The sequence below is a fragment of the Bos javanicus genome, chromosome 15 (assembly GCF_032452875.1).
Source record: "Bos javanicus breed banteng chromosome 15, ARS-OSU_banteng_1.0, whole genome shotgun sequence".
In the NCBI taxonomy this organism is placed as follows: Eukaryota; Metazoa; Chordata; class Mammalia; order Artiodactyla; family Bovidae; genus Bos; species Bos javanicus.
In genome coordinates, this window is record NC_083882.1 from 50,565,727 (window position 1) to 50,581,106 (window position 15,380).

Below are 15,380 nucleotides of genomic sequence, written 5' to 3' on the forward strand. Positions count from 1 at the left end.
ATCTGCCGAGTGAGAGTTGTTTACTCAGCAGAAAAACAATTCCTAGGAGAGAACTCCACACAGCTATGTCCTGCTAACCCTTTACGCCCCAAACAACTGACTGTGGAGAGCAGTTTGTTTTCAGACTAACTTCTCTTTTTTTTCCCCAAAACATAATCCTGAAGATGGATTATGATCATAGTTCTCATTGAAAAGCAATTTTACCTCTGTACAACTTACAAGACAGCAACTCAGCTAACGAGCATATGAAAACATACTCCATATCGTGTCATCAGGGGAATGAAATTAAGCTAGTAATAAAATACCACTATATACTCCACATCATAAGTCATCAGGGATATGAAATTAAGATAGTAATAAAATACCACTGCATACCTGTTAAAATGCAAAACTTCCAAAACTGATATCAAATTCTGTTGAAGACTTGGAGCAACAATAATTCCCATTCATTACTGATGGAAATGCAAAATGGTATTTCCCCTTTAGAAGACAGTTTGGTGGTTTCTTACAAAATTAAACGTACTCATATCATAAAACCAAGCAGCTATACTCCTTACTATATACCCAAAAGAGTCAAAATCTTTTGTCTGTAAACCAAAGATCACACATGGATGTTTACAGAAATTTTATTCATAATTGCCAAAATTTGGAAACAACCAAGATGCCCATCAGTAGGTGACTGGATAAACTGATATATTCAAAAAATGAATTATTTGTAATGCTAAAAAGGAATTAGCTGCTAAGTCATGAAAAAACATGAAGGAAACCTATTAGAGTCCATCATAATGACTATATATGACTTTCTGGAAAAGGCAAACTATTGGAGATAATAAAAAGATCAGTGATAAACAGAATTTGGGGGGGGGGGAATTCATACGTGGAACATTGAGGGCTTTTAGGACAGTGATAATACTCTGTATGATACTATAATATTGGATACATGTCATTATAATTTGTCCATAACCACAGACTACACAGCACCAAGCGTAAACCCTAATGTAAACTACAGACTTTGGGTGATAATGATGTAGTCATTAATGTAGGTTTATCAGTTGCAAACAATGAAACACTCTGCTGTGTGGGGCAGGGGTCACTGTTGTTAATCGATGGAGAGCATACACATGTGTAGCAGCAAGAACTAGATGGGAAATCTCTGCACCTTCCCCTCAATTTGCTGTGAACCTAAAACTCTAAAGAGTAAAGCCTGTTCTTTTTTTGAAGGGAACAGCTAAAGATGATAAAGCTTTGTGTCCCTGGTGTGTCCCTTGCCAGCTTACAGAAGCAATAGGCTATTCTGATGACTGGCCTGAAACTGACACTAGTGTATTCATCCCCGTGATGGAGATATTAACCATGTTTAACGGACAGTCTCCGTCAAAACTGTGGAGACACATAAGCAGCCTTCAGTCTTTGTCCGCTTGATACAGTCTTTGACAATTTGTGGTAAACTGAGAAGGTTGGTGAGTGTCAAGTCCAATAATTAATCCTGCTTCTTGGCGGAGAAGACTACGCTAAGAGAACATTGCCTTGCAAAGGTCTGCTATATGGAAGAAGAGGATGAGGTAACTATACCACTAGAATTATTGCAGAGCAGAGACCTTACTTATCCTATTTAATTTTTTTCCCCCTTCTGTTGCAAGATTATAGATCCCCAGTGTAAGGAAAAAGCAATTTGTCGAGATTGCAGTGGTCAGTCTCGCTTGCTCCATGGCCTCTCACTCTCCCTCCACCTTTAGTAAATACATGGTTATGTAACAACCGAGGTCATTTATAGCACTGCACATATGCAATGACCTATATCAGCACAACCTGAAAAGCTCTTGTAGTTGAGTTGCATAGGCTGTGTCCACTGGGTCAACCATAGGAGAGTACAGCATGACTGCTGCTGTTGCCTTCCAACCAGCAGAGAATAAACCTACAGTTCCTTGCGTCTTTTTCCAGCGTCCCCACTTGCTCCTTGCCAGCCCTGGGTTTAGTGAGACACCCAGGAAAGTCTGAAAAGACATGTTCGTTTCCAGGAGTTCATCAAGAACCTAATGAGATATGCTGCCATTTTTGGATATCTTCTGCATTAATAGAAGCATTGTCTTCCCCCAGAAAGCACTTCAGCAGATGTGGGAGACTTTTTTTGAAGACCTGGATAAGTTTGCTAGGAAATATGTGAAACTCAGTGGGAAAAAATGCACAATTCAAATAAGTTTTCAAGATATAAAAGCAAACAGAGATGCCCAGGCTGCTATAGGGATATAAATATGAAAATCCTGCTGGCTATGCTAAGGATTCCAACTAGAATGGTGCTAGTCCGTGAGCAGGGCTGCAGGAAAGGCTCCACAGCAGAACCTCAGGCTTTCTCAGCACAAGCCCAAGGGCTTTAAATTATTCATCAGCCCGGGAATAATAAGCAGTGGGTACACAGACAGAGGGGAAGATGATCAGTGTTTCTTCAGAGAGTGTCTTGTCTAATTGACCTGTCCCAGGATTTGACCAGTTCAAATACTTTCTCTGCACACACCTACCCAGCTAGAGCTGTATCCTGAAATGCTGTCTTTCTACTCTTTCTGCTTCAGCCCTCCTGAACACATCTTCAAGTTCCTAAAAATGACATGCTTTTTTTCCCTCCTCTGAGCCTTGTCTGTTCTCCAAGGTAATATTAAAGTGTTTATTTATTCCAAAATTCTTTCTCAAATGCTAGCATAAAAGAGATTTTATTTTGTATTGACATAAAATTTATGTTTGTATTAAAATAGCTTCTTTCTCCTAGATGTTCTGATTTCAGACTTAAGGATAAATTAATGACAGTGGAGTATTGTCTTTTAAAAATTTTGTTTTGATTTTGTTTTGTTTGCAATTTGTATTTTAGTTCTCCTGCTTCACGATTTCCTAATATTGTGCTCAATCTGCCGATAGGATAAAACACACCACAGCTGTGGCCTGTGTCTGCAGCATTTCTTTAACCTTCTATGATCTCCTTCTACCCTCTAATCTCCTGCCTTCATGCCTAACTCCCCATGGGAAAATCCTCATTTCCTAAAATCTCATTTTAGCAATTATATTTTGTTAGCCCCCCTTGATTGTATGGAGCTAGGTTGTTCCAATACCTATATGATCTACATCAGTGCTTCTCAAATGTGAATGCCAATGAGTTTCTTAGGCATCTTACAAAAAGGCATATATTTTATTCAGTACATCTGATATTCTGCATTTCTTCTATTTTTAGAATTTTTTTTTTATTGGAGTATAGTTGCTTTACAATGTTGTGTTAATTTCTCAGTTCATTTCAGTCGCTCAGTCATGTCCGACTCTTTGCAACCCCATGGACTGCAGGATGCTAGGCTTGCCTGTCTATCACCAACTCCCAGAGCTTACTCAAACTCATGTCCATCAAGGCGGTGATGCCATCCAACCATCTGATCCTCTGTCGTCCCTTTCTCTTCCCGCCTTCAATCTTTCCCAGCATCAGGGTCTTTTCCAATGAGTCGGGTCTTTTGCAATGATTCAGGTCTTTGCATGAGGTGGCCAAAGTATTGGAGTTTCAGCTTCAGCATCAGTCCTTTCAATGAATATTCAGGACTGATTTCCTTTAGGAGGGACTGGTTGGATCTCCTTGCAGTCTAAGGGATTCTCAAGAGTCTTCTCCAACATCACAGTTCAAAAGCATCAATTATTTAGTGCTCAGCTTTCTTTATGGTCCAACTCTCACTCCATACATGACTACTGGAAAAACCATAGCTTGACTAGATGGACCTTTGTTGACAAAGTAATGTCTCTGCTTTATAATATATTGTCTAGGTTGGTCATAGCTTTTCTTCCAAGGAGCAAATGTCTTTTAATTTCATGGCTGCAGTCACAATCTGCAGTGATTTTGGAGCCCAAGAAAATAAAGTCTCTCACTGTTTCCATTGTTTCCCCATCTATTTGCAATGAGGTGATGGCACTGGATGCCACGATCTTCATTTTCTGAATGTTGAGTTTTAAGCCAACTTTTTCACTCTCTTCTTTCATTTTCATCAAGAGGCTCTTTAGTTCTTCACTTTCTGCCATAAGGGTGGTGTCATCTGCATATCTGAGGTTATTGATATTTCTCCTGGCAATCTTGATTCCAGCTTTGTCTGGCTCTAGGTGAGTGATCACATCATCGTGGTTATCTGGACCATGAAAATCTTTTTTGTACAGCTCTTCTGTGTATTCTTGAAACCTCTTTGTAATATCTTCTACTTCTGTTAGGTCCTTACCATTTCTGTCCTTTATTGTGCCCATCTTTGCATGAAATGTTTCCTTGGTATCTCTAATTTTCTTAAAGAGATCTCTAGTCTTTCCCATTCTATTGTTTTCCTCTATTTTTTTCCATTGGTCACTGAGGAAGGCTTTCTTATCTCTCCTTGCTGTTCTTTGGAACTCTGCATTCAAATGGGTGTATCTTTCCTTTTCTCTTTTGCTTTTTGCTTCTTTTCTTTTCTCAGCTATTTATAAGACCTCCTCAGACTACCATTTTGCCTTTTTGCATTTCTTCTTCTTGGGGATGGTCTTGATCACTGCCTCCTATAAAATGTCACAAACCTCCATCCTGCAGGCACTCTGTCCATCAGATCTAATCCCTTGAATCTGTTTGTCACTTCCACTGTATAACTGTAAGGGATTTGATTTAGGTCATACCTAAATGATCTAGTGGTTTTCCCTATTTTCTTCAATTTAAGTCTGAATTTGGCAAGAAGGAGTTCATGATCTGAGCTACAATCAGCTCCCAGTCATGTTTTTGCTGACTGTATAGAGCTTCTCCATCTTTGGCTGCATAGAATATAATCAATCTGATTTTGGTATTGGCCATCTGGTGATGTCCATGTGTAGAGTCTTCTCTTGTGCTGTTGGAAGAGGGTGTTTGCTATGACCAGTGTGTTCTCTTGGCAAAACTCTGTGTTAGTTTCTACAGCACAGCAAAGTGAATCCATCATGCATATACATATATCCCATCTTTTTAAAAATTTCCTTCATTAAGTCATGATAGAGCATTGTATAGAGTTCCCCATGCTATACAGTGGGTTCTCATTAATTATCTATTTAATATATAGTATCAATCCTAATCTTCCAGTTCATCCCATCCCCTCCTTTCCTCTTTGGTGTCCAGATGTTTGTTCTCTACCTCTGTTTCTCTATTCCTGTTTTGTCAATAAGATCACCTACACCGATTTTTTTCAGATTCCACATATATGAGTTAATATAGAATATTTGTTTTTCTCTCTCTGACTTACTTCACTCTGTGTGACAGTCTCTAAGTCCATCCATATTTCTACAAAGGACCCAATTTCATTCCTTCCTATGGCTGAGTAATATTCCATTGTATGTATGTGCCATATCTTCTTTAACCATTCTCCTTTTGATGGACATTTAGGTTGTTTCCAAATCCTGACTTTCATAAATGGAGCTGCAGTGAACACAGGGGTGCCTGTGTCTTTTTGAATTATAGTTTTCTCTGGACATATGCCCAGTAGTGAGATTGCTGGGTCACATGGTTGTCTATTTTTAGGTTTTTAAGTAAGTCCCATACTGTTCTCCTTACTGACTATATCAATTTACATCCCCACCCACAGTGCAAAAGAGTTCCCTTTTCTCCACACCTTATTCTGCCTTTCTAACAAGCTTCCAGGGATGCCAATACTATTGTTACTAGTCAGAATTCTCGCACTGTTTAATCAATAGAAACTGATAAGAGGCCAGATGAGAAATTCAGGGAAGGGTTTATTGGGACTTACACTGCAGAACAAGGGACAGAAAACAAGTAACACATTTCATTGCTCACTCCCTAAGGAGGAATGATCTGGCCCCTTAAATGGGATGAGGCTAGAGGCAAGTCCAGGGGTCAGGCCAGAAGGCTGGCATGGGTGCTCTGCCCACCTCTTGGTGGAGCTGTGTGCAGGGATCATGCACAGTGCCCTGCTTTTGCTCTTGACACTTCAGAAGTGGCAGCTGAAGTTTTTGGTCTTTTTGCATCTTGTTCATAATTTGCCACAACTGTACATGCATGCAGTTATTTTTAACCCCTTATTGTTTATTTGCATTTTGTTGCTACAGGAGATATTTGTCCAATTGCAAACACTGAAGCAAAGGGTTGCAGGTCCCAGAACCCATCCCATCTCACTGTAGATCTCTATTAATTCCCCTTTTTGTGTAATTATCATATGACATTATAATTCCCCATGTAATTATATCCTCCACTAGAGTCTGTGCATTTGGGCAATGTTACACCCTCAGATCTTTTTCAATAGCATATATTGTGCATACAATGTTTTTGAAAAGATGAATGAATAAAGAATTTTGATGGAAGCACATACGACATGCTGGAAGCAGAGAGGAATGAAATAAATAGGAAGAATAAGAATAGCTGGAAGAAGTTAATACAGAGAAAATAGGAAGAGCTACATTTCTTCATGGGCATCCCTCATGGCTCAGCAGTAAAGAATCTGCCTGCAGTGCAGGAGACACGGGGTTCAATGCCTGGGTTGGGAAAATCCCTTGGAGAAGGAAATGGAAACTTGCTGCAGTATTCTTGCCTGGGAAATCCCATGGTTAGAGGAGCCTGACAGACTATCGTCCATGGGGTCACAAAAGAGTTGGACATTACTTTGCGACCAAACAACAATAACACGTTTCTTTGTCCACTAAAATCAAATGGTTATGTTGGCCAAGTCAGCAAGGAAGGAGAAACTGCTGTTAATTTGACAAGACTGAATCAAAGAGAAGAGGAGAAATTAGACTTTCACCAGATCACACAGGGCCGGTACACATTGTAGGACCTTAATAGTTTTCGTGAATAGTGACCCAAACACAACATTCATTAATGCAGCAACCAGGTTTTGCTGCAGTTACTACTGTTTGCTTACTTTTAAGTTTATTTCTACAATTTTGACACATTAGATTGCCTGATCTGCCTCTGGCCTCTTGCTTCTGTCTCAGACTTTGTGTCTTTCAGAACCTATACTGTTTGCTGTTACTGCTAAGTCGCTTCAGTCGTGTCCGACTCTGTGCGACCACATAGACGGCAGCCCACCAGGCTCCTCCGTCCCTGGGATTCTCCAGGCAAGAACACTGGAGTGGGTTGTCATTTCCTTCTCCAATAACACTGCCCTAGAAAACCCTCAGCCCTGATTCCTGCTTTCCCATTTCCTGATTCAGGATGACCATCAACATCAGCTGCTATATACATGAATTTTAAAGGTTCTATAACACCCTATGACTCAATATAAATGTTTTATTTCTACACCATTGAGAATTGTCTACATTCACTTCTGTGAATAATGCTGCAATAAATGTTCCCCTACATGAAATGTGGCTGGCATCTCTAATATTTTTCCTTTAAATGAATTTCTAGAAATGAAATATTATGGGCATTTTAAAGCATTGATATATTGGAAGATTCACTTCCATAAAGTTTATGTGTGTGTGCTCAGTCATGTCCAACTCTTTGTGACCCCATGGACTATATCCTGCCAGGCTCCTCTGTCCATGGAATTTCCCAGGCAGGAATACTGGACTGAGTTGCCATTTCTTATTCCATTCATGAAGTTTATAAAAATATTGTAAAATAGTGCTTATTGTTGTCATTGCTGTGTAGTTGCTAAGTTGTATCTGACTTTTTGTGATCCCGTGGATCCTGGCCTGTCAGGCTCCTCTGTCCATGGGATTTCCCAGGCAAGAATACTTCCCAGGTTGCCATTTTCTTCTCCAGGGATCTTTCTGACCCAGAGATTGAACCTGTGTCTTTTGCATTAGCAGGTGGGTTCTTTACCACTGAGCCACCAGGGAAGCCAAAATAGTGCTTAGCACTATTCCCTATAACAGAGACTGGGATACAACACTGTGAAGTATGTTTAAAAAGTTTTGCGGATTTGTTAGGAAAGAGTTTTTACTGTTTACTGTAATCAAATGTTGATACTCAATAAGTAATATTTATTGCCACTCCCTATGCTACAATTGTTTTTGTTTGTTTTTAGTTCTATTCTTTCTGTTTGGATTAACAAGTCTGGCACATATTAACATGGAGTTGAATGACATCACAGACTGTGGTATGTTTCCCAGATTCAATGTTATTGATATTGATATTTTGAGAACTGCATATGCCTGTTGCAACAAATTTTATTGAGGGATATTTTGCTCAGGTTTTTCAGAAGGTTGGATTGATATACCAGCTGCTCTTCTCCTAGGCTAGTGTGAGAGAAGAGCAGTGAGAAGGGCCATATATTGAAAGTCTGTGCACCCATGTGTGGATCAGTGTATCACCAGATCCCTGTGTACACACCAAGCTCTGTCACAGAAGGCACACAATGCTACTGTAGTAACTCTACTGTTTTGAGAGAAAAGTAACATTTGTGTCTAGAGGAAAAATAATTCTGGTATTGTCAAGTAGTTTTTGAGATCTCGGGCAGCATTCAATGCCCTAGAATTTGCCCAGCCTGGTAGAGGAAATGTTTTCACACGTCTTCAGTTCATTGTGAGGACACACAACAGAACAAAACTTCATATGCAAAATATAAACATACACAGTGACAATATGTTAATATCCAATCTGGTATACAGGCATGAATGTGTGCTATGGGTTTAGAACATCTTGAATTGGAATCAGTGGTAAATGGATGGTCATGTGAAATGCTCTAGGGAATGAGTTTTAAACATGAAAACTCTCCAATCGGCCACGCTTTGAATAGTGGTTGTGCCACTTATTAACTGAGAGACTGAAGTAAGTTATTTAAATCTTGGCAACAGCGTATATCAAAGGACTACTAGATTCTTCTTCCAAATTTATTATCTTATAGTTGTCAAGAGTCTCACTGAGCTAAAACCAAGGCATCAGCAGGGCTACGCTACGTTCTTTCCTAGAGAGTCTAAGAGGGTCTAGGGAAGGATCAATATGCTGCCTTTTCTCCTTCTAGAGGCTGCCCACTTTCCTTAGCTGCCCACTTTCCTTGCCACCTTCAAAGCCAGTAACAGTGGTCAAGTCCTCCTCATACTGCCATCTCTCTGGTTCTCCACTTTTCAGGACTCATATGATTAGATTGGGCCTACCCAGATTATACAAGGTAATCTCCCATCTCCAGGACTTCAACTTCAATCACATCTTCAAAATCCCTTCTGTCCTGTAAAGCTAACATACTTACAGGTTCCAGGATAATAACATATTATTATCCAGGTCATCTCTGGGGGCCATTATTTTGCCTACCATAAACATTTGGCATAATAACTTTGGCACAGAATACATAATCAAATATTTCTATCATTGTTTTGTTACATTATAAAACACAAAATATTTCAGGCCAAGACATTTTCTGTGGTGAAACAGAGTTGGTGGTAGGGATGGAAGCAGGGAAAACAGTTAGGAAATTTCTGAAAATATCCAAGTGAGAGATAATTGTGTTTTGGATAAGGGAGGCATTTTGGGAGGTGATTAAGAGTGATTAAATTCTGATTGTGTTTTCAAACATATTGGCATGATTTTCCAGTCGTCTGTATACAAAGTGTAAGAGAGAAATCACAGATGACTCTAAGAGTAGTCCAGAAATGGTGGCAATATTTAAGGATATAAAGGTACCGTAAGTAGAGAAGATGGATCTCCCAAAGAAATCTGTGGGTACTAATTACCAAAGACTAAGGAAGATAATATTCACCTCACATCAGACGTACTCAGATGTGCAATATAAGATCCTCCACATTTGAACACAAGTAGGCAGAACCCCAAATTACTGTGATTCGTTTTCTTCCACCTAGCGGGATGGGACTTTAAAACAGAAAATAGGTTGAGTTATGCAAAAGTAAAAAAAAAAAAACAACTTTTTTTCTGCCTACCTCAATGATGGACTAAGATTTTTATTTACTATATTCACCAACACTTGGTTCAGGCTCTGTAGTAATCTTATCATTGGTTATCAGTATCAGAAATTATCAACCTGTTTTCTATACTAAACTAGGAGAACCTGAACAGTAAGAATTATTGTTATATTCTTTTTTTAAATCTCTAACACTTAGCTTGATGTTCGGAATTTAGGACACTTTTATTACTGAATATGTACAGATGGATAACATTTTTTGTAAGAGAGAGGCTACCAGTGGGTAGTTTAATAAAATAAGACTGCACTTAATGACAGATACTATGGGGTAGAGTATGACTTACACTCACAATAGCTGGTGCATTTTAGCAGTTGGGTTAAAATTTCATTTTAAAAAAGTCCTCTTTAGAGTGACTGCAAATGAGTACGGAGTTTCTTTTGGGGGTGATGAATATTTTCTAAAATTAGACTGTGATGATGGTTGTTGCACAACTCTGTGAATTTATTGCTGCTGCTGCTGCTGCTAAGTCACTTCAGTCATGTCCAAATTTACTAGAACTTTTTAAATTGTACACTATAAATGGTGGAATTTATGGTATGTGACTTATATCTCCAAACTGTTCATATGCGAAATCCGTCAATAAAAGGGCACAGTACAAAAAATTACATCAGCCTATAAAGCACATAGCCACAAAATGCAATTGCATAATGGAAGGTATAAAAATACTATATGAGGCAAAAGAAGTCTTCTGGGAACCAGCATACTCTAGAGACATAGTGAGTGACAACACCACAGGGAATTGGCCGCTCAGTTCTGAGACTGTCTCCAGCCAGTCTGCCAATAAGTCTTCTCATAAGCACCCCCTCAGCTGGATCTAAAGCCTTCCCGGCATTGTGAGTCAGCCCGAGAGGGACAGGAAAACTGCTGTATGGGCCCTGTAAGTAACATTGTTTTGAAAAAGCTCAACTCTAAGCGAGCCGAACTTTCCTACCCACAGATGAGAGTCTCCTCACCCGGAGCAGAATTAGCCTAGATAATGGGATGGTGGGCTGAGATGGAGGGTAGAATTTACATAATTGTTTATTGTCAGGAAATCTCTAGAAAAGGAGTGTTTTGTTCTGCCAGGTGTGGGTGGGATATCCTGTTGTTCATTAGTGAAATGACTTAATCAGCTGCTAATACATTTATCCTAGTTAGTGGTTTGGTGCTCAAGGAAACTAAAGAGGTTTTCAGGGGCTGAAAAGCCCAGTGATTCTTACTAAAAATGAAAAATACAAATTTTGAACATCTAATGCATGCCAGGTACTGTACTAGATACAGTGTGTGTTCAATCTCACAGAGAAGGAAACCAAATGAAAGAAATTTTACATTACTTGTAGGTTTCAGTGAGATGAGTTTTTGAGAGCTTGAGCATTGAAATTAAAAATAGGTTTAGAATCCCTACTCTGATGTTCACTAGTTGTACATGATCCTGTATATGTTTCATAACTTCTTTCATACTCAATTTCTTCATCAGAAAAGTAAATATAATACTGCAACATGGTGTTATAGTAAAGATGAAAAGATAAAATGCTTAAAGAGTACTTGGCAAAGTACTGTTCATAGAGCAGTAGCTGTTGTTATATTTTTGTCATTATCACTATACAAGATCTCAAAACTAGTTGGTGTTTGAACAGGGATCTAAACCCAGGACGGTCACACAATAGACATGCTGTTGGCAATGACTTGGACAATACTGATAATACTATATAGTCTAATTCAGCAGTAAAGCCATCACCACAAACTGCAGCTCATGGAAGTGCAATGGAGAAAGTGCATCACTGTGATGGAAGTGGACAAGAAAATTAATAGAGAGACTGTAGCTTATTTCCCATAAGAGAAAATGAAGGCTGTGCAGGGACTCAGAGGATGGGTTGAACAGTAGTGGCTACACAAAACGTTCGTTTGAGGGAATTTTTGTGCTTCCTCCTAACCATATTCATTAGTCCTCCTTTATTCTTTATGAACAGTTTCGTGTTTTTGATTTAAGAAGATTGCAATGAAATACAACTGTAAGGTTCCACGACCAACCATACTGCTATTACTAAGCCTCCATATGAAATCCTCTTAAGGCTCCAGTTTTTGATATTTCAGAAATAAAATCAATATGAACTTAATGATGACTTGTATATTGAGGCTAAGTGAGTGGATGGTGAGTATGCATGGTATGTGTGTGCATGAGGGAGGCAGTTCTGAGCAGATGATCTGCTAGAGTTCGATGTCATTTTCTAATAAATGAAGCAAAGAAGAGGGAGCCAGGTTTGGAATGGGAGAGGGGGTAGGATCTTCTTGATTCTTACTGACTGAGCTGTCTGAGAATATATGGGTGGAGCTATCCCTCAGGTATAGATAAAATAGTTTATTCACATTTTATTCACTGGCCCTAAGCAGAGAGCTTTGATTTGTTCTCCAAACTACTGCCAGTTCTTTTCCTAAATCATCAATTTGATTTACTCATTCTACTTCCATGACCTAGTTGAAGCCTAAAAATCTTCTTACATCTTCAAAGATTCTATTAACTTTTTTTTGTCTTTTTATTTTATGTTTATTTATTTTTTAATATTTTATTTTATTTTTTAACTTTACAATATTGTATTGGTTTTGCCATATATCAACATGAATCCGCCACAGGTATACATGTGTTCCCTATCCTGAGCCCTCCTCCCTCCTCCGTCCCTGTACCATCCCTCTGGGTCGTCCCAGTGCACCAGCCAAGAGACCATAATTAGATCTCAGGTTTGTGAGTCATCAGGATATAAGTGCTATTTAAAGCCATGGGAATAACTGTTATATCACAAGAAGAATATATGGAGAGCAAAAAATAAGAGGAGCTTGTTGGAAGAAAATGACAGTCTTCAGTTTAGTTCAGTTGTCATGGCTGACTCTGTGACCCCATGGACTGCAGCACACCAGGCCTCCCTGTCCATCACCAACTCCCAGAGCCTACTCAAACTCATGTCCATTGCATTGGTGATGCCATCCAACCATCTCATCCTCTGTCATCCCCTTCTCCTCCTGCCTTCAATCTTTGCCAGCATCAGGGTCTTTTCAAATGAGTCAGTTCTTCGCATCAGGTGGCCAAAGTATTGGAGCTTCAGCTTCAGCATCAGTCCTTCCAATGAATATTCAGGACTGATTTCCTTTAGGATGGACTGGCTGGATATCCTTGCAGTCCAAGGGACTCTCAAGAGTCTTCTCCAATACCACAGTTCAAAAGCATCAGTTTTTCGGTGCTCAGCTTTCTTTATAGTCCAACCCTCACAATCCATACATGACTACTGTAAAAACCATAGCTTTAACTAGATGGACCTTTGTTGGTAATGTCTCTGCTTTTTAATATGTTGTCTAGGTTGGCCATAGCTTTGCTTCCAAGGAGCAAGTGTCTTTTAATTTCGTGGCTGCGGTCACCATCTGCAGTGCTTTTGAAGGCCAAAAAAGCTTTAAAGACAGTCTTAAAGAACAGCACAATTACAAGACAGGGAACAAAAATATTGTTTGATCACCAGGGAAGAAAATATTATAGAATCACTATCGTTGAAGCTAATAAAGGAGACAGTTTCAAAGAGGAGATAGTCAACACTGAGAAAATGTGAAATAAGGGAGAGGAAAATGCAAATAAACTTTTGGACTTGGTATTTAGGAAGTCATTGGTGACAGTTGGAGAATGTTCTGAGAGTCATTAGAGAAATAATCTGGATTGTTACTGAGCATGAAGGAATGATAAACAAAAGTATACTGTCTTTCAAAGAGCATTTTTGTTATTATAAAATATGGCAGGAAACTGAGAGAGAAACAGTTTATGTTGTATTTCTCTCACTAGCTAAGCACAGTGGCTGGTTAAGAAAGATGCTCAATCTGTCTTGGTTGAATTGAATGTGTTGGAAAAATCAGTATAAATGTGTGGGAAGCTTTCATTAATAGATTGGGATAAAACTTGAGTATTGTAGAGTGCAGAAAGGGAGTCAATGGTACTAAATAAGACACTAAAGAAGGAAAGGAATCTTGCTGGAGTTAAATTAGAGGAGATGAAGAATTATTTATTTAGTTATTCATAAAATATTTGGAAATGCCTAGCTTCTGATGCTCTGGAAATAAAATCCAAATTCCTAATCTCTTCCATGGAATTCAAGATATTCATGTCCTAGCCCCCCCTCCTTCTCTTACTTTATTTCCTATAGCACCCAGCTTCACATTTAAGGCTCAGTAGTCTTCCAACAAATTGTATTATATCATTCAACCTCTGCTTCCTTGTTATCTATGTCAAGAACATATCTTTGATTTCCATCCTTGAAAACTCACACCCAACCATCAAAACTTTGCAGAGTTAAAATTAATCTCATCACTTAAGATTTCTTGGAACTAATTTTTCTTAGCACACAGTCACACACATTCATGTATACTTGTATTCAGAATCTGTCGCTTCACATTATTTTTGTCTTATCTGTCACTTTGAAGCATCTTACCTTCACATACTTTACAGTTCAGTTCAATTCAGTCACTCAGTCCTATCGAACTCTTTGCGATCACATGGACTGCAGCACGCCAGGCTTTCCTGTCCATCACCAACTCCCAGAACTTGCTCAAACTCATCTCCATTGAGTCGGTGTTGCCATCCAGCCAGCCATCTCATCCTCTGTCATCACCTTCTTCTCCTGCCTTCAGTCTTTCCCAGCATCAGGGTCTTTCCCATTTGTCCATTCTTTGCATCTGGTAGCCAGAGTATTAGAGCTTCAGCTTTAGCATCAGTCCTTCCAGTGAATATTCAGGACTGATTTCCTTTAGGATTGACTGGTTTGATCTCCTTGCACTCCAAGGGACTCTCAAGAGTCTTCAACACCACAGTTCAAAAGCATGAATTCTTTGGTGCTCAGCTTTCTTTATGGTCCAACTCATATCCACACATGACTATTAGAAAAACCATAGCTTTGACTAGATGGAACTTTGTTGGCAAAGTAATGTCTCTGCTTTTTAATATGCTGTCTAAGTTGGTCATAACTTTTCTTCCAAGGAGCAAACATCTTTTAATTTCATGGCTGCAGTCACCATCTGCAGTGATTTTGGAGCCCAAAAAAATAAAGTCTGTCACCATTTCCACTGCTTCCACATCAATTTGCTATGAAGTGATGAGATCGGATGCCATGATCTTAGTTTTCTGAATGTTAAGTTTTAAGCCAACTTTTTCACTCTCCTCTTTCACTGTCAACAAGAGGCTCTTTAGTTCTTCTTCGCTTTCTGTCATAAGGGTGGTGTCCTCTGCATATCTGAGGTTACTGATATTTCTCCCAAAATCTTGATTCCAGCTTGTGCTTCATCCAGCCCAGTGTTTCTCATGATGTACTCTTCATATGTTAAATATGCAAGGTGACAATATACAGCCTTGATGTCCTTTCCCGATTTGGAACCAGTCTGTTGTTCCATGTCCAGTTCTAACTGTTGCTTCCTGACCTGCATACAAATTCCTCAGGAGGCAGATCAGGTGGTCTGGTATCCAATCCCTTTCAGAATTTTTCACAGTTTATTGTGATCTA

The 15,380-nt window shown here is 39.2% G+C and overlaps 1 long non-coding RNA gene across 1 annotated transcript; it reads left to right on the forward strand.

The window, feature by feature from the left end:
* The first annotated feature begins 10,470 nt into the window (after window positions 1-10,470).
* Window positions 10,471-11,969, forward strand: LOC133226766 (uncharacterized). Its single transcript, XR_009729625.1, has 2 exons — window positions 10,471-10,750; window positions 11,823-11,969. It is a non-coding gene; the product is annotated as an uncharacterized LOC133226766 (long non-coding RNA).
* Window positions 11,970-15,380: the final 3,411 nt, after the last annotated feature.